The sequence below is a fragment of the Vombatus ursinus genome, unplaced genomic scaffold (genome assembly GCF_900497805.2).
Source record: "Vombatus ursinus unplaced genomic scaffold, bare-nosed wombat genome assembly UNPS02014973.1, whole genome shotgun sequence".
NCBI lineage: Eukaryota > Metazoa > Chordata > Mammalia > Diprotodontia > Vombatidae > Vombatus > Vombatus ursinus.
Genome location: NW_020954751.1, coordinates 4,964,987 through 4,985,926, shown reverse-complemented (window position 1 = coordinate 4,985,926; position 20,940 = coordinate 4,964,987). Strand labels below are relative to the sequence as shown.

Genomic DNA, 20,940 nt, shown 5'->3' with positions numbered 1-20,940 from the left:
CACACACACACACACACACACACACACACACACACACACACACACACGGTGTTATGGTTATTTGATCACTAGATATTTGATCACCTATCAAAGAGTCAGCAGATATCAAATAATAACTCCATAATCTGAAATAATCTAGCGTCTTAACACCACATGAAAAATTATCACAAGTCCTCAAGCATTTCAAAAACTTTTTGGTTTTAAAACAGTTTCCTCCTTCAAAAGAAAGAATTTTTTTTTCTAAAAATAATTTAAAATTATTTTCTTGCTGAAATCTAAGTTTTGATATCTGGGGACCTGACCCATGCGTATACAATTTTCAATATGGCAATTTCTGGGAAAATACCTAACAGATGCTATAGTCAGAAGTGGCCTTTAGTGAGCCCTCCCCTACCGATACACAATGACCCCAATCTAAAATACCCAGATATATCAGATGCATATAGGAGCTTACTTACCTTTTTAAAGACCACTATTGTTTAAAAAGAAAGGGATGAAGCAAAATCTCTTCCTTCAATGAAAAAGCCCTCCTCTTCTCAATCAGCCTTCAAAAGAATCCAACTTAAGATCTCCCACAAGAAACTCAATATGGGTTCTTCACCAAGCCATCTTTGGAAAAAACAATGCAAATGATAGCAGCATGGCATTCCAGAGGATTCCTTCATCAGCATTCCCCCAGGTGCCTTGCTATGTCTGTAAATCCACAGGTCTTGGAAATCCTTGAGCGGTAGTTCCATAAAACAGACAGAGGAAACTGTCAGAAGGCTCATCTTTTTATTTCTTTTCTGGTCAAAAGATCAGGACCAAAACCTTGAGGAGAGAAGTAAAGATTTTTGTCACATTGACTAACATCAAGAAAGAAGCAATAATTCTTTTTTCCCAAACTATACTTAGCCTTAAACTCTGATATTCTACATTCTTCAATATGTCAAGAAAGATATTTCCATAAAAAAGCCCTGTGTTAACACTTAGATCTTTATTAGTATAAGTAGTGATGTAAGAGAAAAAAGGACTGGATTTCTAATCAGAAGCCCTGGCGTTCAAATGCTAGCCCTAGACAGTCCCCACACATATGATCTCAGTCAAGGTGCTTCCAGTTTCTCACCTTTAATATGAGTGAGTTTGACAAAATGATCTCTAAGGTTCCTTCCAGCTTTAAATTCTATGCTACACACATACAGGGATATGGTACTAGAAATAATAATGAAGTACTAACTTATAACTGCAGTAACTGACTTTTTTTTTAAATCTCCATAGCCACCCTATAAGGTAAACAAGGCAGAAAACATTTAACAAGGGAGGAAACCTTGGAGTAGTTCAGTGAATCACTAGTTAGGTGAAGGAGCTTGGATTTGGCTTCTGATTCCAAGACCTACTGAATAGACCTTTCCTTCTTCCTTCTCTCTCTCTCTCTCTCCTTCTCTCTCTCTCTCTCTCTCTCTCTCTCACACACACACACACACACACACACACACACACACTCTACTCGAACTCTACAACACAACCACTTAGGGCTTAGTGAAAATTTGCTTAAAAATTTTAAGGGGGGGTGGGCAATCAACTACCTCCCAATGCAGCCCATTTCAAATAGCTGCATATCTCCTTTTGTGACACCTCTCACAATGCCAACCTCCCCCCCCACACACACACACTCTTCTCATCACACAACCTTTATTCATTTTCAGAGCCAAACTGCTGGGTATGCCCTTTGCCCCGGGCCTGTGGCTCCCCAGAGATAACCTAATGCTTCCCATAGCAAAGAATCATTCTGTATAACAAAGTTAAATCCATTTCCTACTTAATGGCCCACAGAAAGATGAGTCAGGCAAGGCTCCAGTGCTTCCTCTGGTCCCAGCCAGGTAACTGTCAGCACCCCTCACTGCAACCTCAGATAATGGTATACTTGAAATAGGAGGGAATGGCTCAGAAGGTGGTATCAAGAATGCAGCTGCTCACTCTTTTTGTGGTCACGAAGAATTGGAAACTGAGAGGATGCCCATCAATTGGGGAATGGCTGAACAAGCTGTGGTATATGAATGTAATGGCATACTATTGTGCTATAAGAAATGATAAACAGGCTGACTTCAAAAAAACCTGGAAAGACTTGTATGGTCTGATGCTGAGTGAAGTGAGCAGAACCAAGAGAATGTTGTACACAGTAACAGCCACTTTGTGTGATGACTAACATTGATAGACTTAGCTCTTCTCAGCAATGCAAGGATCTAAGACATCTCCAAAGGCCTCTTGATGGAAAATGCTATCCACATCCAAAGAAAAGAACTATGGAGTTTGAATGCAGATTGAAGCATACCATGTGCTATTTTTTTTTCTTCTGGTGAGTTCTGTTTCCTCTTTCTGATGGTTTCTCCTCTTGGTTCTAATTCTTACTTAGAATACCACTAATGTGAAAATATGTTTAATAGGAATGTATATAGATAGCCTATATCAGATTGTGCGCCGTGATGGGGAGGAAGGGGGAGAAAAATTTTAAACTCAAAAGCTTATGGAAGTGATTGCTGATGAATCAAAATAAATAAATTAAAAAAAAAAAAAAGAATGCAGCTGCTCCTGAGTCTGTAACAGAGGCATCAGCCCCAAACCCTTCAGGTTTCTCTGAGCCCAAGACCTCAGGTAGTTAGTAAGCACAAGCACACAAGACTTCCCCAGGGACACAAGCCAGGCAACTAGGATTTACTAAATGCCCAAGATCACAGATTTAGGGCTGGAAGGGATCTTAGAGATCATCCAGTCCAAGTTCCTCATTCTGTAGATGGGGAAATTGGGCCCAGAAAAATTAAATGAAAGCCCAAGATCATCCAGACAGCAAGTGGTGGAAGGGACTTGAACTGAAGTCCTCTTGCATCAAATCAGAACCCCTTTCATTTTACTGTGCCACACGCTGAGATCCTTGTGGCCCTGCGGGCAAGAAGTGACAGGCAATGGAGCGCAGCAGGAAAAGATGTGAATTTATGGTTAAATGACTAGAGTTTGAGTCCCTGGTTTTTTCAACTTACTAGATGTATGATAAGCTATTCCAACTATCAGATCCTCAGTTTCTTCATCAGCAAAAAAGGGAGTACTGGATTAAGTGATCCTTAACACTCTCCTCCAGCTCCAAAATTCTAGGTCTATAGGATCACTTACTACTCCTTCCTTTTAAGGCAAATAAGCCAAAGGAAACAAACGAGGCTCAATGTGGCAAAGACTGGTGCCCTCACCAAGTCTACTGGCAGCAGCTACAGCTTTCCCAACACAACACAGTGAGCTCAACTACCCCAGCTCCCCTATGACAGTGACAATAAGTTAATCTCATGAGTGACATATAAGACATTGTACATAACAGATGTACTTCTGAAAAGTTTTATTAATCCTTCAATATTTAAAGCATCTATGATTTCAGAACTATGAATAATCTCTACAACAGCAAATGCAACAAGTCTCAGTTGCCTTTTCTATAAGTTAAGAGACCCAAGGAAGGAAAGGAGTGAGGAAGGAAAGAAGGAAGGATTTATTACGTGCCTAGTATGTGTGAGACATTACTAAGCATTTTACAAATATTATCTCATTTGATCCTAACAATCACCCTTAGAGATAAGTACTGTTATTAATCTCATTCTACAACTGAGGAAACTGAGGCAGACAGAGGACAAGTGACTTGTCAGGGATCACACAGCTAGTTAAGTATCAAAGGTCAAGTTTGAACTCAGGTCTTCCCGATTCCAGGCCTGGCTACTCTACTGTACTACCAGCTACCTTACATGACACCCTGAAATTCTGTGATTCTGTGTTTATGTCTATGTATAAAGAGAGGAGGCAAAAGGAACTGTTATAATGGAAAGAGACCTTGGAATCAGAAGACATGGGTTTCACCTCAGAGTTCTAAATCTGCTTGTGTGCATATAAGATGTTTTGAAATTCAAGAGTCTTTGTGACAAAAGGTTACTATCATTCATTGACTCAACAGACACTTATTAAGCACCTACTATGTGCCAGGCACTTGGGACACAGAGACAAAAATAAAACTGTCCTTTTCTATATTCTACCGAGGAAAACAAGACGTATAAAAAGAAACAAACACAAAATACCTTAAGGGGAAAAGAGGTTAGCCGCAATACTACCCTTCTACCAAACTAATCTAGAATGGCAGTCGAGGAAGCCAGGCATATTGGACCCCACACCTGAAGCCTTTCCAGTTGGGTGGGATGGGGCACAATGTGCACTCCATTAGCACAAACTTTGCTTTGAGAACTCCCACACCAGGGCAAGAAATCAGGGCAGGAGTTTTAAGGAGGTTTTTAATTGAGTCATTTTGAATGCACACACTAGGAAACTTGCTATTTAAAGGACTCTCTCTGACAAATCCTTCTGTAATGTGAATAACCACATCCTAATTTATCTCTTGAATAAATCCATACTTGCATATATTGAGCTGGCTTCAAGTTTTCATTGCACAGTGTTGTCTCGTTTTTTTTTTTTTGTTTTTACTGTACAGTGAAAGAACCTGATTGAGCACTTTTTGCATTCTAGGCAGGGAAAGAATAGCTGAATGTGAATTGAAATTTTTCCTGCAATTCCTCAATTCCCTTATGCCTCACAAAACCTACCCAAACATCCACTCATGAAAATAAAACAACTCATAATAAGCACAGTGTCTTTCATATGGCAGGCACTTAATAAATATTTCCTGAATTGAATTGTAAGGAATAACAATTTGTACTCACATTTGTATAGAGCCTTAAATTTTACAAAGCATTCCTCTATTAAAAAAAACCAAAACCAAAACCAAACAAACCCTGTGAGACAAGTGATACAAGTTTTTTCTTATACTTGTTTAACAGATTGGGAAAATAAGATCAAAAGAGTTTGAAAGAGACTGGCCCAAGGTCACAGAGCTAGCTTCTCTCAAGGCCAGGATTCCAGCCTGTGTCTTCTAATTACTAAGCTGCCACTCTATCTTATCAGCCTGCCATTCTTAAAAAAAAAAAAAAAAAAAAATCCAGGTCCAAAAGAGCAAAAAATTAAGGGTATTACGTGTCCACACCTCTCTCCTCTATGTTCAAAACACAATTTCTCTTATTTGGACAGTAATTGCAGAGAGAGCGTGCAAACAAGAAATATGAGTTATCAGAACATAACCATGTGAACAAGATTCTATACAATCCAAAATGGTTGATGTGTTGTCCCCCTCTCCACCCATTCCATCCCACCCTAACCCTGAGAAATTCACTCTGGTGAGATTTATGCTTTACTGTGTTAAGGTAGCGAGTAGGTGTCCCAGTGGATAGAGCATCAGGTGTGGAGTCAGAAAAACCTGAGTTCAAATTCGCCCTCAGACACTTAGCAGTGTGACCCTAGTCAAGTCACTTAACCTTGTTTGCCTCAGTTCCTCATCTGCAAAATGAGTTGGAGAAGGAAAGGCAAACTACTCCAGTATCTTTGCCCCACCCCCCCCAAAAAAACCCAAAAAACAAAAAACCCAAAATAGGGTCAGGAAGAAAAACAACTAAACAACAAGTGTTAGGGTTTTTTTGTTTTGTTTTGAGCAGTATAACTGTAATTATGACCCCTGTCCCAAAACCCAGGGCAGAAAAGTTCCTTTTTTTTTTCCAAAGGAAATACCACCTAAAGCCTTTTCACTAAAAAGACAGGACATCTTTTCTACACCATAAAAATGGGTTGTCTTTTTTCTGTAATAAAGACATCACTCTACATAATCCTTTAAAATAATCAGGCCTTTCCTTTTTTCCCTGTCCTCCCCTCATCCCACTAGGGTTGTGCACACAGATACAGATGAGCATCCCAGGCAGCCTTCCAGGGCACCCATTTTCCCAGTTTTGTCCTGTCCAGGTTCATATCTGCCAGTTCTCTTAATAAGGAAGCAAACAGCCAGAGTTCCCCACGGAGGATGCTGTGGAGTCTTGTCAAGCTATCAAACATGAACACAGCCAACCACCCAACTGAGGGGGGTGGGGGGAAGGTGTTCACGCACACGTGGCTTTGTTTTTGTGTCCCTTGAATTGTAGGGGAAACTCAAAAATAGCTTTTAGTTGTTTCTCTTTAGTACTTCCGAGGCAGGCAGCATACTATCAAATGGTTAGAAACACCTGGTATAGTATCAAAAAGGAAATGCCTAATTTGGCCCTAAAGACCATTCTTTCTGAATAGGAAATGCAGCAGCCAAGTGAGCAGGCCCAGCTAGCAGTGCTCCTCAGTACTGTCACTGCTGACTCAGTCTGCCCAGAAGGCTTTTTTTTTAAATTTCCTAAGCCACAGGCAGCTGTTTTTAATTAAGCTCTTTCACTCAACACCCTCCAGAGGTGGGTGGCATAGTAAACAAAGTCAGTAGGACCTCAGGATAACCCAGATAGATGAAACCCAAGGGCCGGGACTTCCTCATGACATCATAGGAAAGCTTCCTTTTTGGAGAGAAGGGAAGGGGGAATGGTGAGAGATGGCCCTCCAAACTTTCCCAAACAAAAACAATTTTCACTGAAAAGACAGAGGCTATCCCATCCAGATGAGGAGGGAAGAAAAGTGGTCTACTGCTCTTGTACGGTCCTCTTTAGTCTCTGAGCTTCACACCAAGAATGAACTCTTTCCCTTTCCCCAAAGATGTCTACTGAATTCTCTCCAAAGCTTGAAAAGGCTTTTTTTTGGGGGGGGGGGGGGAAAGGGGGGTAAGAGAGCATGGACCCTAAATTGTGATTGCCTTCAAGTAGAAAAGGAAATTTTATGTGTGTGTGTTATTTTTTCCAAGGTACTATTTGCAAACCTGAAAAGGCTACATTAATGCTAGTTAATGTTGTTATTATCATAGGGACTGAACCAATACAAATTACACAAGCAAATAAGAACTTGTCTTACCAGGTTCAAATCAAGTTTCAGACACTTGGTAGTTGTGTGACCCTGGGCAAGTCACTTAACCTTCTTTGCCTCAGTTTCCTCATCTGTAAATGAGTTGGACAAGGAAATGGCCAAAAAAACCCCAAACGGAGTCGCAGAGAGTCGAACACAGCTGAAAACAACAAAAAAATAAAAAATGAATTTGAAGAAGAAGAAAGTACCAATGGGGAGAGAGGGGAAGAGAAGGGCCAGTAAAGGCTTGAGTGCAAATGAGCTGAGCCTGGAATAAAGATAACCTCTGATTGGAGGAAGCTAGGAGGGGGTGTGGTCTTTATGAAGGTACAGACTGGGGAAGGATGAGCTCAAGAACTAATAGCCAGGATGCCAGGTGACTGGACCTAAAGTGTGTGAAAGGAAGTAATGGGAATTAAGTCTATAAAGAGAGGTTTTAAGTAGGTTGTGAAGGGCTTTAAATGCCAGGCTGGGGAATCGGTATCTCACCCCAGGGTAAGTGGGAAGTTTCCTTGTTTCAAATGCCAGATCAGTGCCTTAAGGAAGGAATAACATACACACTTAATTGGGTATGGAAATCTACCTCATCCTACAGGAAAATGGGGGGGGGGGGGGTGGGGGGGAATGATAGAGGGAAGGGCAGATTGGGGGAGGAGGTAATAATAAGCAAACACTTCTGAGGAGGGACAGGGTCAAAAGAGAGAATAGAATAAATGGGGGGCAGGATAGAATGAAGGGAAATATACTTAGTTTTTCACAACATGACTACTATGGAAGTGTTTTGCATAACTACACATGTATAACCCATATAGAGTTGCTTGCCTTTTTAATGAGGATGGGTGGGGAAAGAGGAAGGGAGAAAATTTGGAACCCAAAGTTTTAAAAACACATGTTAAAAAAAAATTGTTTTCACATGCAACTGGGAAATAAATACAGGAAATGGGGTGTAGAAATCTATCCTGCCCTACAGGAAAATAGAAGGGGGGGTGAGATAGAAGGGAGAGCAGATTAGGAGAAGGGATACACAGAATGCATGCCATCTTGGGGTGGGGGGAGGGATGAGATGGGGAGAAAATTTGGAACTCAAAATCTTGTGGAAGTGAATGATGAAAACTAAAAATAAATTTAAAAAAAAAAAGCCAAATCAGGCAAGCCTGCTGTCCACCCCAAGAATATTATTTCTGCCCTCTCAAATACTGGCCAGGCTTTGCCTGGACCTCTACATTCTCCTTTTCTTATTCTCTTTGGTATTATTTTTCTACATGTGCGATACAGTGGAAAGGACGTAGGGCTTAGAGTTCAAATCTGCGTGTCAACACTCATCCGAAGTGTGACCTCTGGCAAATGACTTAACTTTCTGCAAACTTCATTTTCCTCATCTATAAAATGAGGAAAATAGGAGCCCACCTCATCAGGCTGTAGTGAGCAAAGAGGTCTTATAATTCTAAATCTTATAATTCTAAAGAAATGTGAGTTTACCCTGATCCCACATTAGAAAGTATACTCCTTGAGAATAACTTCTGAACTGCATCTAGGCAGCACCTTACACATAATAAAAGAAGGTGTTGGGCAAGGCAGAGGCGGCCTGGGGATGGAGTGCTAGACTTTGAACAGAGAAGATCTGAGTTCAAACCCTGAATCAGACAGTGACCCAGGGCAAGTCATGTAACCTCAGCCAATCTCAGTTGGGATAATCAATAGCACCTGACTCTTTGAAGTCACCTTTCTATCCACCATATCACATGGCCTCTTGTTTTTCTCGTTTTTGTCTTTGCATTCCTCACACATGGCACATATACATACACATGCATGTATATGCTACCTAGACACATACATATATGCACACATTATATGTGTACAGACATGCCTATATGTACAATACATAGGTACACATATAAATATATACATGTATCTACATACACATACATACACAGACACACGCACTAGGTAGTATATTTTTGTCATTAAGTTTTTTTTCAGTCTTGTCCTACTCTTTGTGATCCCATTTGGGGTTTTCTTGGCAAAGATACTGGAGTGGTTTGCCATTTCCTTCTCCAGCTCATTTTACAGATGAGGAAACTAAGGCAAACAGGGTGAAGTGACTTGCCCAGGGTCACACAGCTAGTGTCTGAGGCCAAATTTGAACTCAGGAAGATGAGTTTTCCTAACTCCAGGCCCAGCACTCTACCCTCTACGCCACTTAATTGCCCATATACCACATATACTTCATATACTTCCCAGCTTTCTCAAAAGCCACCTCCTACAAGAAATCTACTCTGATGTCCCCAGTTGCTAATGTTCTTCTCCCTGGAAATTCCTCTGTGTGTTTCTATATATTTATGTACTATCTCCCCTAATAAAATAGAAATTCCTTGAAGGCAAGGCCTAAATTTTGTTTTTCTCTTGTTTCAAATGCCTAGCACAGATATTTCTCACTGGATGATGGAGGCATAAGAATCTCAAATTGAACACGTCCAAAGAGAACTCATTATCTTTCCCCCCAAAATCCAACCCTCTCCCCAATTTGTTATTTCTTCTTCTGTCCAGGTCATCCTTACAGTCATCCTTAACTTCCTTTCCCTCCCCCTGTGATTCAGTCAATAAACATTTATAAACACCTATGATGTGCCAGGCACTGTCCTAAGCCCTGGGGATACAAAGAAAGGCCAAAAAAAAACCCAAAAAAGCAAACAAACAAACAAACAAAAAAAATCTCAGCTGGCAAGGAGCTCACAGTTGAACGGGGAAGACAATATGCCAGAGGCAATCAGCCAAGAGAAAGCACTAAAATGAAGGGACATCAAGAAAGGCTTCCTGTCGAAGGTGAGATTTTAGCTGGGCCTTGAAGGAAGCCAGGAGGAAGAGGTGAGGAGGCAGCCAGTGAAGATGCCCAGAGTCAAGAGATGCAGCATGTTGTTCAAGGAACAAGAAGAAGATCAGTGTCACTGGATCACATATTAAGTACATGGATGGCTCTAAGTGCAAGAAGACTGGAAGTGTGGAAACACACATAAAAGTCATAAAGGGCTTGGAACGCCAAACAGAGAAAGTTGTTGATTTTACCTCCCAAAATATCTCTTCTCTCTATCCATTCTATCTACTTACATAACCTCTACTCTACTGCAGACCCTCATCACCTTTTGCTGAGTGACAGCCTCCTAGCTGGTCTCTCCTCTTCACACTGCTGCCAAGATGATGCACAGATCAGAACAAAGCACTCCCCCTGCTACTCCTGTGGCTTTCTATTGCACCTAGGATCAAAGACAAACTCTGACTGGCATTTGAAACTCCTCACAATCGGGCTCCAACCTGATTTTCCAGGTTAATTGTATTGGTGCCTCTTCATCCGCTCTAGGTACAAGCAAACTAGCAGTCTGGCTGCTTCCTGAACACAAGATAAATGAATGAACAAGCATTTATTAAACATTTGTTAAGGACAGATGTTATGTTCGTGAAATCTGCAGATGATACAAAACTGGGAGGGACAGCTAACATGCTGCATGGCAGAGTAAGGATCCAAAAGGTTTGTGACAGTCTTAAGGTGTCAGGCTGAATCTATCAAGTTAAATTCTATAGGGATACACATCAAGTCTTGTGCTTGGGTTTAAAAAAAAAAAAAAACCCACTCCACAAATACAGGATAGAAGGCTAATTCCAAAAAAAAAAAAAAAAAAAACAAAGGGCATGGATGGAGAGAATTGTTCTGAAAAAGACCCCCCGAGTTTTAGTGAACTTGCAAGGTCAATGAGTCGGAAGGGTGATGTAGGTTAAACTTGGGCTACATTAGGAGAGTCATGGCTTCCAGGGTGTGGAAATAATTGTTTTACTGTTATTCTGCCCTTGTCAAACCTCAGTTCTGAGCATCATGGTTGAAGGATATTGATAAGCTGGAGAGTGTACAGAGAAAGGCAATCAGAATGGTGACCCTTCACCTTGAATCTGAACATATGCTGAAGCAAATGGGCATATTTAGGCTACAGTAAAGCCAAGAAGGGTCAGGGGAAGGAGAAAAGGAAAGGAACATGACTGTTCAAGTACCTGAACGGTTGTCCTGACGAAGAAGGGATAAGATGTTTTCCTTTTGGAATCAAGGATAGAACCAGGAGCAATTGGTGAAGGCAATTTCGGCTTGACGTCAGGTGAAATCTTCTCACTGATTACAACTGCCCCAAAATGGAAGAGCCTGCCTAGAGAAGTGATGGATTCCCCTTCCTTGGAGGCGTTAAAGCAAAGAGGGGACTGAACTAGCACTTCAAGTTTTATTTTTTTTTTTTAAACTCTTGGTGTAGTCTTCTTCCCGCTATACCAAACTATCTCTCAGAAGAACACACACACACACACACACACACACACACACACACACACACACACAGAGACAGACACCAAACTTCAGAAAAACAACCCTATGAATAAAAACCTCATTTTAATCATCAGCTTCCTTTGGGCAGGGCTAACAGGATCTGTTATGTCTGGTTGGCGAGCCATTTGTTTTTCCTTCCCTTCCCCAGGAGATAAGTACAAGAGGGAGGAAGAGAAGGAAGTAGCAAGAACAGTCTACTTATTGAATACTCATCCCATCATAATTAATAACTAAAGGATGTCTAGCTTCTCCTTTTACAATCCCAATGACTAAGCTAGAGACTTGCCTGGAACAGCAAAGCAAGGCTAATGGAAAAGGGGAAAAATAGTGCCCAGCAGAGGAGAGATATTATGAACAATTACAATCGTGAAAATAAAGGCAGCTTTCGTCCTTGAAGTCTGAGGATATGGCTGGACTGTCTTCTAGTGTAAACAATAACTCGGGAACTACATTTGGTCAGCTGACTATAGCATTCATGCAGTAACATCCAACAGACCATGGAATAATTCTTCCTCAGCTGACGGAACTTTAATGTACCTGACCTGAAAAAACAAACTCTGCTTTAAATTTGCCCATGGGACTCAGTCAATACTTAACTGGCTGTGTTCCCCATCCTCTCTATCCTACCATTAACTCGACTCTGAGGCCATAAGTCATCTCTCCCCTTCCTACTGTAATGGCCTTCTTGAAATATTTCTTATGGCTTTCGTTTCAAAGGTGAGTCAAAACTGTGTCATGTTTCTGAAAAGTGCCATCTTGCAACTAACTCCAGACCTTGTTGATGGCACCAGTCAATGCTTTAGACCATTACAAAGCTTTTGGATATTTAATCTGTCATCCAGTGTGTTAGCTATTCCTCCTAACTTTGTGTCACCTGCAGATTTCATGAACGTGACATCTGTACTTTAGTAAGTATTTAATAAATACTTGTTTATTCATTTAGTTGTGTTCAGCAGCCAGAAAGTCAATTTGCTTATACTGTAGAATGGATGAAAAGGGGGTAATATAATTAACCTGGCAGTGGATTAGAGAAAAGAGAGTTGGGAGTTGGCCTCTTGTGCTCCCATTTCATTGGACTAGCTACCAAAAAGATTCAGCAATATCCATGAGGACCACAAGACCCAGCCATTTAGCAATATAATCCCTACCTTCAAGGAGATGATAGTCCAATGTGAAACTAATATGAATAAAATGCGAAAATCATAGAACTTAAGGAGGACAGGACACTTGGGGATGATCCCTTACAGAAAGCCTGTTTGTTGACTGATTCATTCATTCATCAAATATTAACTAGACCAGGGGTGGGGAACCTGCGTCCCTGAGGCCACATGTGGCTCTCCAGGTCCCCAAGTGTGGGGATTCAGTCAAAGGGCCACATGTGGCCCCAAGTCGAAGGTTCCCCGCCCCTGAACTAGATACTACTATGTGCCAAGCACTGGCAAAGACAAAAACACAGGGCCTTGCTCTCAAGATGTTTCTATCCTATTGGGAGAGGGAAACAGGTGAAACTCTAAGTAAATTAACACGCTGCAACAAGAGAATGAGAGGGCTAACATCTGGGGATTATCAGAAAAGGCCTCTTGAAGGAGGTACTTGAACTGAATGGGGTAGGGATTCCAAAAGGCAGAGAGTATAGAATGGATGATTACATGCAAAGACAAGGACAGCAAGACAGCCAATTTGACTGTAAAGAAAAGTGCATGATGGAGAAATAATGGAAAATTAATCTGGAAAGATAAAGTGGTATAAGATTTTGAAGGGCTTTAAATGCTAAATAGAGGAGGTAGTATTTTATCCAAGGAACAACATGGAGCAGCAGAAGCTTGTCATTTATGAAGTGCCTACTATGTGCCAGGCACTGTTGAGCACTGAGGACACAAGGCAAGGGAGGGTGCTTTAGGAATACCAATTCAGCAGGCACATGGAGAATGGATTAGAGAGAGAACAGGCTGGAATCAGGGAGAATGGTCAAATTGCTTCTTCTGAGAAAGCAGGTGACATATCAGAGGTGAGGTGAGCTCAGCTTGGGCAAAGAGGAGAAGGAAGAGGAAGGAAGGTACACCAAGGGAAAAAATGTCATTATGTAACCAGAACCTTGGACTGGATCCACTGCAAGAGAAGTAGGTTTCAGTCACTCAGTCAATCAGTAAACATTGATTAAGCTCCTACTACATACCAGGGAAGCCAGGAATGAGAGATGAGAGAAGAGTATTCCAGGCCTGGGGAACAACCAATGAAAATTCAGAGTCTAATGGGCTACAGAGGGAACAATAAGAATAATGGCTCAAATTTCTTTTTTTTTTAAGTTTATGATGTTTAATTTTCAAGTAACAAATATATTGTTAGTTAACCTATCTCTCCCCAAGACTTAAAGTCAACCAGTCAATAAGCATTTATTAAGTGCCTACTATGCGCCAGGCACTATGCTAAGCACTGAGGATGCAAAAAAGAGTCAAGACAGTCCCTGCCCTCAAGGTGCTTACAATTTAATGGGAGAGACAACATATACAACAAATATATACAAATAAGCTATATAGATAAATAGGAAATGATCAACAGAGAGAAAATGCTAAATTAAGAGAGACTGGGAAAGACTTCTGGTAGAAGGAGCATCAATCCCTCCTTTCTATTCTCAACACCATCAACTAGCTCTGGCCTTCATTATCATCTTTAGAGTTTGCAGGGATCCTTAGGTCATCTATGTAAATCTTTACCTGCAACAAAACATCTTTCCCAACAACATCCCCACCAAGTGTTAGTATAGTCTTGTTTTGCAGCATTCCAAGGACAGGTGAACTTACTGTGATGCAGTAAAGTTATAGTGGAAAGAATATTTTATCTGAAATCAGAGGACCAGACTCAGGTCACCAAAATCCATGCATAGAACTCACTATAGACTTGGAGTCAGGAAGTTCTGAATTTAAATCCTTCCTCATAAATTTACTTTTCTGTATCTCTTGACTTTTCATGGGTATCACTAGAACATAGGGACCCACCATCCATCAGTTAGTTACATCTTGCTCTAGTTACATAACCAGTCCACATATACAGAAATGTCATCCTAGTATTTATTTTCCCCCCAGTGTTTAACTAGGTAATTAAGGACACACCCTCCTATTAACAAAGAGAGGTAAACTGCCTAGTAATTAATGAACTACCAAACAATTACCTCAGGTAAAGAGATCCAGGGGTATCTGTAATCAAATCTATTTACAAACACAACCATTCAACATATAGTTCCTAATACTTTCTTGACAATAGTACCTGTAAGTAATCCAAATATTATTGTCCTCCTTTCACAGTAGAGAAAACTTGAAGTACAGAGGTTAAGTGAGTTATTCAAGTCTGCTGATTCCTATCAGCAGGATATTCTGACAGATTTCTACATATAGCAAGTCTGATATACAGATATAGAGAGATGAATACACTCTCACCTCCACTATATCATAGTACTTCAAATAGGTCTTCACTGACACCTACTATGAATATAGCATACAGAATAGCTACAGAAAGGAGTAAGGCACTGGTCCTCTCAAGAAGCTACAGATATTTCTACTAAGGCCATTAAAAAGAGACCTAGTGAAATCCAAACACTATCCTAAAGAGAAAGATGAAACTGTAAAACGATTGTATGTTTAGACACCAGCACTTTTGTTTTCTTCTTTTGTTGAATTTCAAAACACTTTCCCCTTTCATCTCCTAAAAAAAGCCCTTGAAATAAATACAAATTATTTCTTAAATGACGCGGAGGTAGAGAAGGACACCTGTTCTCAAAGAATTCATGCTCTAATTGGTGGCCCTAAGGAATCTGATACAATTAGCAAAGAATACAGAAGGAATAAAATGAATAAAATGTGTGGCAGACAATCTGCATTGGTAAAGGGAATCTACAGGTGATAGACACTTGAAATATGGAAGAAGCTCATATTTACATGGCACTTTTCAATCCACAAAGTGCTTTCCTCTCAAGGCATGCACAAGATTCATACATAGTGCTGTTTCACACATGAGGAAATTGAGTCAGTCAAGTGACTTACTGATAGTGAGTGACAGAGAAGTCTCTCAATTCTGACTCCACATCTATTCTTCTTTCCCTTAGGCAAGGCAGAATACGGTAGGACCCTTTTGGAGGCACAAAATGCTGAAGAAGACAGGACATCACAAACACTACAGAACTGCCAAGGCAGTTGGTGACCAAGTGGTCATTTAACCTCTGTCTGTAGACCTCCAATGAGGGAGAACGTACAAAGAGCATTCGAACTAAGGATGGAAGAGAACTTTCAGAATATCTTAATCCAAGCCCCTCATTTTACACATGAGACAAAGCAAGTCTAGGACAGTGAAGTGATTTACATACATAAGATCACACAGGTAGTAATAAGCTTCAGAACCCCTAAGTCCGTACACTGTCCACTGTATTATGCTACTCCCACAGCAGGCATCCCATTTCACTTTTACATCAAGCTTAAATCTGCCTCTTTGCATCTTCTTTCCATTGCTGCTGGTTCTGCTCTCTGGGGCCAAATGAACAAATACAATACCTTTTTCCACAAGGCAGCCTTTCAAATACCTAAACACAAGAGACCCCTTGAGTCTTGTCTACCCTTGAACAATATCAAGTGCTCAAGTTCAATCACATTTCAGGTAAAATGGGCTGCATTATACTAGGGGTGGGGGTGGGGGTAGCTGCTGTTGTAAATTAGCCCTTTTTATAAACTAAGTCTGAAGGAACCCAGAGCTCCAAGCTGTCTCTGTGGGTGGGAAGGAGCCTTACATGGAATGAGTTTGTTCACATCCCTATAATCAAGATAAAACTTTCTAACATATGATGAGACTGTACCTGACTTTTCAACTACAGCACCACACATGATATAATCACAGTCTTTGTTACAATTCCTCTTTAAATCCAGGATTAGCAGGGCTTCCGGGAAGGTCATGGTAATGGTTTTGGAATGCACTTCTGACTTTTCAGGGAAACAGGTTTCACTTCAGGCTTCTCCCCACCCCCAACCCCCAAATATACACTTCAATGAATAAAAAGTCTTCTATAACCTACAGGAAACTCCTTAAAAACTTCGAGACAGGTTACCTGGGAGAGGAGAAAAAAAAAAAGAGATGATAGCTAGCTAGATGGAGAGTGCAAAGGGAAAGGGGTGGGGGGTAAGATAAAGTGTATGGGGTGGGGGTGGGGGTGGGGGGGAAGATTTGTTTGATGTTGAAAACAAACCAAGTCAAAGAAGGCTGAACAGCTGGCCTTTTCCAGTTACCCACATGGTCCTTAGATGATAAGAAAGCATTTCAAAATTCCAGTAAAAGATCCTGAGAGAGCCTAATCTGTTGTTTCCATCCCTACCTCAACCCCTCCTCCAAACATCTCCAATGAAACCATTAATAACAACTCTCATTTATATAGGGCTTTAAATGCATACAGGAAACCTTCTTTGATCTCCCCCTTCCCCTCCTCAGACCTCAAGTAGCATTTTATTTTGTGACTCTAATGAATTCATTATTACAGCTATTGGTGTTGGTATGGTATCATATCCTGCTGGGAAGGTAAGCTCCTCTTAGAGATCCAGGAGGTTGTCTTATCTAAACCTTGTTCAGGAGCATAGTATATAGTGCACACACAGTAGGTACTTAAATGTTTTTTAATGAATAAAAATGCATAATGACAGAAAAGGCAGCATGATGTCAGGGCACTGGACTTGAAGTCAGGAAAATACCATCTCAGACAGGTAATTTGCTGTGAAACTCTGGGCAAGTTACTTAAACTTTCTGTACCTCCATCTCCCCAACTGTAAAATAACTGGATTGACCTCTAAGGTCCCTTACAGCTCTAATCTATGATCACAAGCTAGATCTTTTGAAAAGAATTCTAAAAAGCAAAGACAAATGACTGTCCACATAATAGGCCCTTAATAAATGTTCATCGTTGCTACTTCATCCAAATTCCTCAAACAATCCCATGAAGGAGTAGAACAGCTATTTGTGGTGTGAGGGAAGGTCAAGCAATTTCATTCTTTGAACAGATATTAAGCACCTACTGTGTGCAGAACAGTGTTAAGCACTGAGAAAGATTCAAAATTTACTTAAGACAGGACCCCTATCCTCAAGGAGCCTAATCCCTCAGCTAATAAGTAACTAGAATCTGGATCCTAGAACAAACCCAGAATCTTCTGACTCAAAAGTCCCTATCCCTGTCCCCCCCAATCCAGTTTTCTTTCAATTATTCCATAAAGCCTCTCCATACTACTTGTGCCGTGGAGGAGAATAAATAGGTGTGCAATAATAACAATAATTAGCTCAACATTCCAAATCACCATTTTGCTGCAATGCTATGGAATAGTACTGCAGTATCGGCTCTGGGTTTTCGGAAGTTAAGCCATCAGAGCCCCGTGGGAACGTGGTGGCATTCCAATGTTCAATTCAAGCCAAGTGTGACAACATACAGAGAGGGACTTGCTGCTGCTCTTGTTTGGGGGTGGGGTGAGGGTTATTTTTTAATCATTTCATATTTACCAAGTGCCCACATTGTGCAAAGGAAACACTTAATGAACTCCCCAGTGCCTTGAGAGTTTACTCACCCAGAAAAGGAGTCAAGCCTTCCTGTGACTCTCAATATAAACTCTTAGAATAAGGGAATGCAAATGCCCAGGTGGGAGCACAGAACTTCCCTTTTCTCTGGGGGAAAGCCTCTAAGTTAAAGTGGGAAGGCATGTAGGACAAGGAGAAAATGGGGAGGGAGGAGGAATAAGTGATTCTTTTCACTTTAGATCAGGAGTTCCTAATCTGGAGTCCATGAACTTAAAAAAAAACACACACACACATACAACTTTTGATAACCTTATTTCATAATAATTATTTTAATTTTAAAATATTATTCTGAGAATGGGTTCATAGGTTTCACCAGAAAGGTTAAGAACCACTGCTCTAGATGAAAATTGGGGACAAATACTTCCTGCTCAGGAAACAAGGCCAAACTGAAGCAGCCTGATAAATTACCGGAAGAGATAATTCTCCTATTGCCCACCAAGTTTCTCTTAGGGGCTGTTACATATATAATGTGGTGAAGTGAGGCCAATGTAGTACGACTGGGAAGAGTACTGCTGTTGGAAGACACGGGTTTGAGACATCCTGCTCAACTAATAATTGCTCACTGACCTTAACTTATGATCCTCAAGCTAGTCACACCAAGGGCCTTGGCCTCTCTATTGTAAAATTCATGTGCTGGACCAAGAAATCTCAAGAATTCTTTTTGGCTTTAACATTCTATGATTTTAACACATGAGTTTAAGTCCTGGTTCTGCTACAAGCTGTATCACCTTGGGCAAGGTGAGGGGGAGGACAAGGGGAGGTGTCAAGTTTCCTTATCTGTAAAATGGGAGGGAGTGGAGATGACCTCTGAGGTTCCTTCAATCTCTAATTCCATCCAGGTTGAAATGATAAGGATAGCAGTCCTTAAAGATTCTAGTCATTAAAAAAGGTACAGTATACATCCCATCATTCTCCCATATTATATGGAAACATTAACCTACCTCCTCCCCCATCACCTTCACTTTCTAACTCAGGGCAACCTAACTCCTACCCTAAAGACAAATGCTTTCTCTAGTCCAATCTCATATCAACAACACCCCCTGACCCCAAGTAAAATGTAAGCTTCTTATAAAACAATGTGCCTGATTTGTTTTTTTTTTAACATTTGTATCCTTGCACATTGGAAATGGTAAGAATTTAATAAAATCTGTCTGTTTTTTTCTCCAATTTGAATTTGTTCTTTGTGCAACCTAAAAAACAACCACCACACTGTGCTGTTTTTTCATATCTATCCCAAATTACTATTCTACTAAGAGAAAACAAAGCTATCATGTCTTTAAACTATCACCAATGTTCTACAGAGTCTTACTACAAGTAGTCTCAGTGTCCTTAAGTATGAGCATCAAGCTACCCAAGACTGCAAACCCTCTGGCCTCAGAGCCACAGAAAGAGGTCTTCCACCCTGATCAAAAAGGGAAAAAAAAAAAATCACTTGGTGGCCAAGCTTCCAGTAACGAAACTCTTAAGATTCTGACTGGGCTGGTTCTCAGAACACAAACATAGAGCTTGTCATTGGGGCTATACATGTGAACTCTCAGACTGTAGGATGCTCTGAAACTCAAACTGCCCCAGGACCCCAAAACTAACCTCCCAGTCACCTAAAGGCTGCCAAGGAAAATTTCAGGGGTGGCAGGCATTTTATAAGTGTGTGTTAAGTGAAGTCTCAAATCAGTTATGAAAAGTCAGGGATATGCATATGTGTCTGTGTTTTTTTTTTCTTTCTACCTGGGGGATAGAAGCACTGACAGTTAATGCATCCTGAGTAAACTGAACTGTTGTTTGCTAAGCAAATACAAAGCTTAAGCCAAACAAACTACGTGCCATGGGAATCTACCTGTCCCTGGCACAAAACTCAGCTAACATGTACAGGAAGATACATGATTTCTGCACGGAGGGCCTAGCAATATGCAGGCACAGATTTGCCTTACTGGGAAAAGCCTCAGGATACAAACAGCCTGAGGGCAGGGTCAAAGCATTTTTCTAATGTTTTGTACCACACCTCTGATACCACAGGCATTCAAATAATCAATCATTATTTCCCATTGTCCTTTCAGGACAAGCTAACCCAGGGCTCTCTAACCAAGGCAGGCTAACTCCAGTCACATCAAAAACATCTTGACACAGGCAGAGAAAAGGTAAAAATTGAGGGTGCTCGGTAAGGAGTCAATCAAGAGATTGGCAAAGGAATAGAAAATGGTTTTTTGTCAACCTTTTCACATAAAACCTTCACTTCTTCATATGAATTCTTTGGGGAGGGATTATGGCTTTAAAAGTAAGTAGAGGATGGGTGACTAACCCTAATCCTACAATCCACTTTAATTTCTAGCTCTAGACTCCTCCCATCAAAGAGGCAGGACTACCCTTCACACCTTGCCCTTCATAAGATCTGACATAAATCTGCACGATACTTCGCCGGCAAATACTTGAAGCAGTTAGGTGGTTAAGTAAACAGAGTGCTGGACCTGGAGTCAGGAAGACTCAAGTTCAAATAAGTCCTCAGACCCTTACTAGCTGTGTGATCCTGGGCAAGTCACTTAATTTGCCTTAATCCACTGGAGAAAGACACAGCAAACCACTCCAGTATCTTTGCCAAGAAAACCCCAAGGGCAGTATGGTCCATAAGGGTCACAAAGAATCAGACGTGACTGAACCACTCAACAACAACAGCAGCAAACAACTGCAACAACTTCGATGGATATTCCTTTCAAGGGGACCTTCTCATACTCCAAGAGCCTTGTCAGTGTTCTTTCTCCCACAGAGACGGCTGGTCACCAAGTCATGATCTTTTTTGGTGATAGTAACCCACAAATTTGCCTTAGTTCAAGGAAAATGTGTGACCCAGAAACCAAAGACCACCTGATAGTGGATTAAAGAATCAAACTCTCAGAGCCAGAAAGAGGCCTCAGAAATCACCTAATTTTAACTGTCTCATTTTACAGATGAGGAAACTGAGGCCCAACTTAGTTTGCCCATGATCATACAGCTAATGAACAGCAGAACTGGAATTAGTACTCAGTTCAGTACTCTTTCATCACTGCCCACGGATTCAATTACCACCTCCTAGATCTACATATCCAGTCTCTCTTGAGTTCCAATCCTTGCATCACCAACTGTCTGATGGACATTCCAAA

At 40.9% G+C, this 20,940-nt stretch overlaps 1 long non-coding RNA gene across 2 annotated transcripts in view; it reads right to left on the bottom strand.

The window, feature by feature from the left end:
- LOC114030624 overlaps nucleotides 1–20,940 on the bottom strand; it is a 172,893-nt gene that overhangs the window by 80,056 nt on the left and 71,897 nt on the right. For both annotated transcript variants that reach the window (XR_003567646.1, XR_003567647.1), the window contains exons 3-4: nucleotides 6,865–7,015; nucleotides 459–810 (exon numbers count right to left, since the gene is read on the bottom strand). This is a non-coding gene — a long non-coding RNA (uncharacterized LOC114030624). The remainder of the gene's footprint in view (nucleotides 1–458; nucleotides 811–6,864; nucleotides 7,016–20,940) is intronic.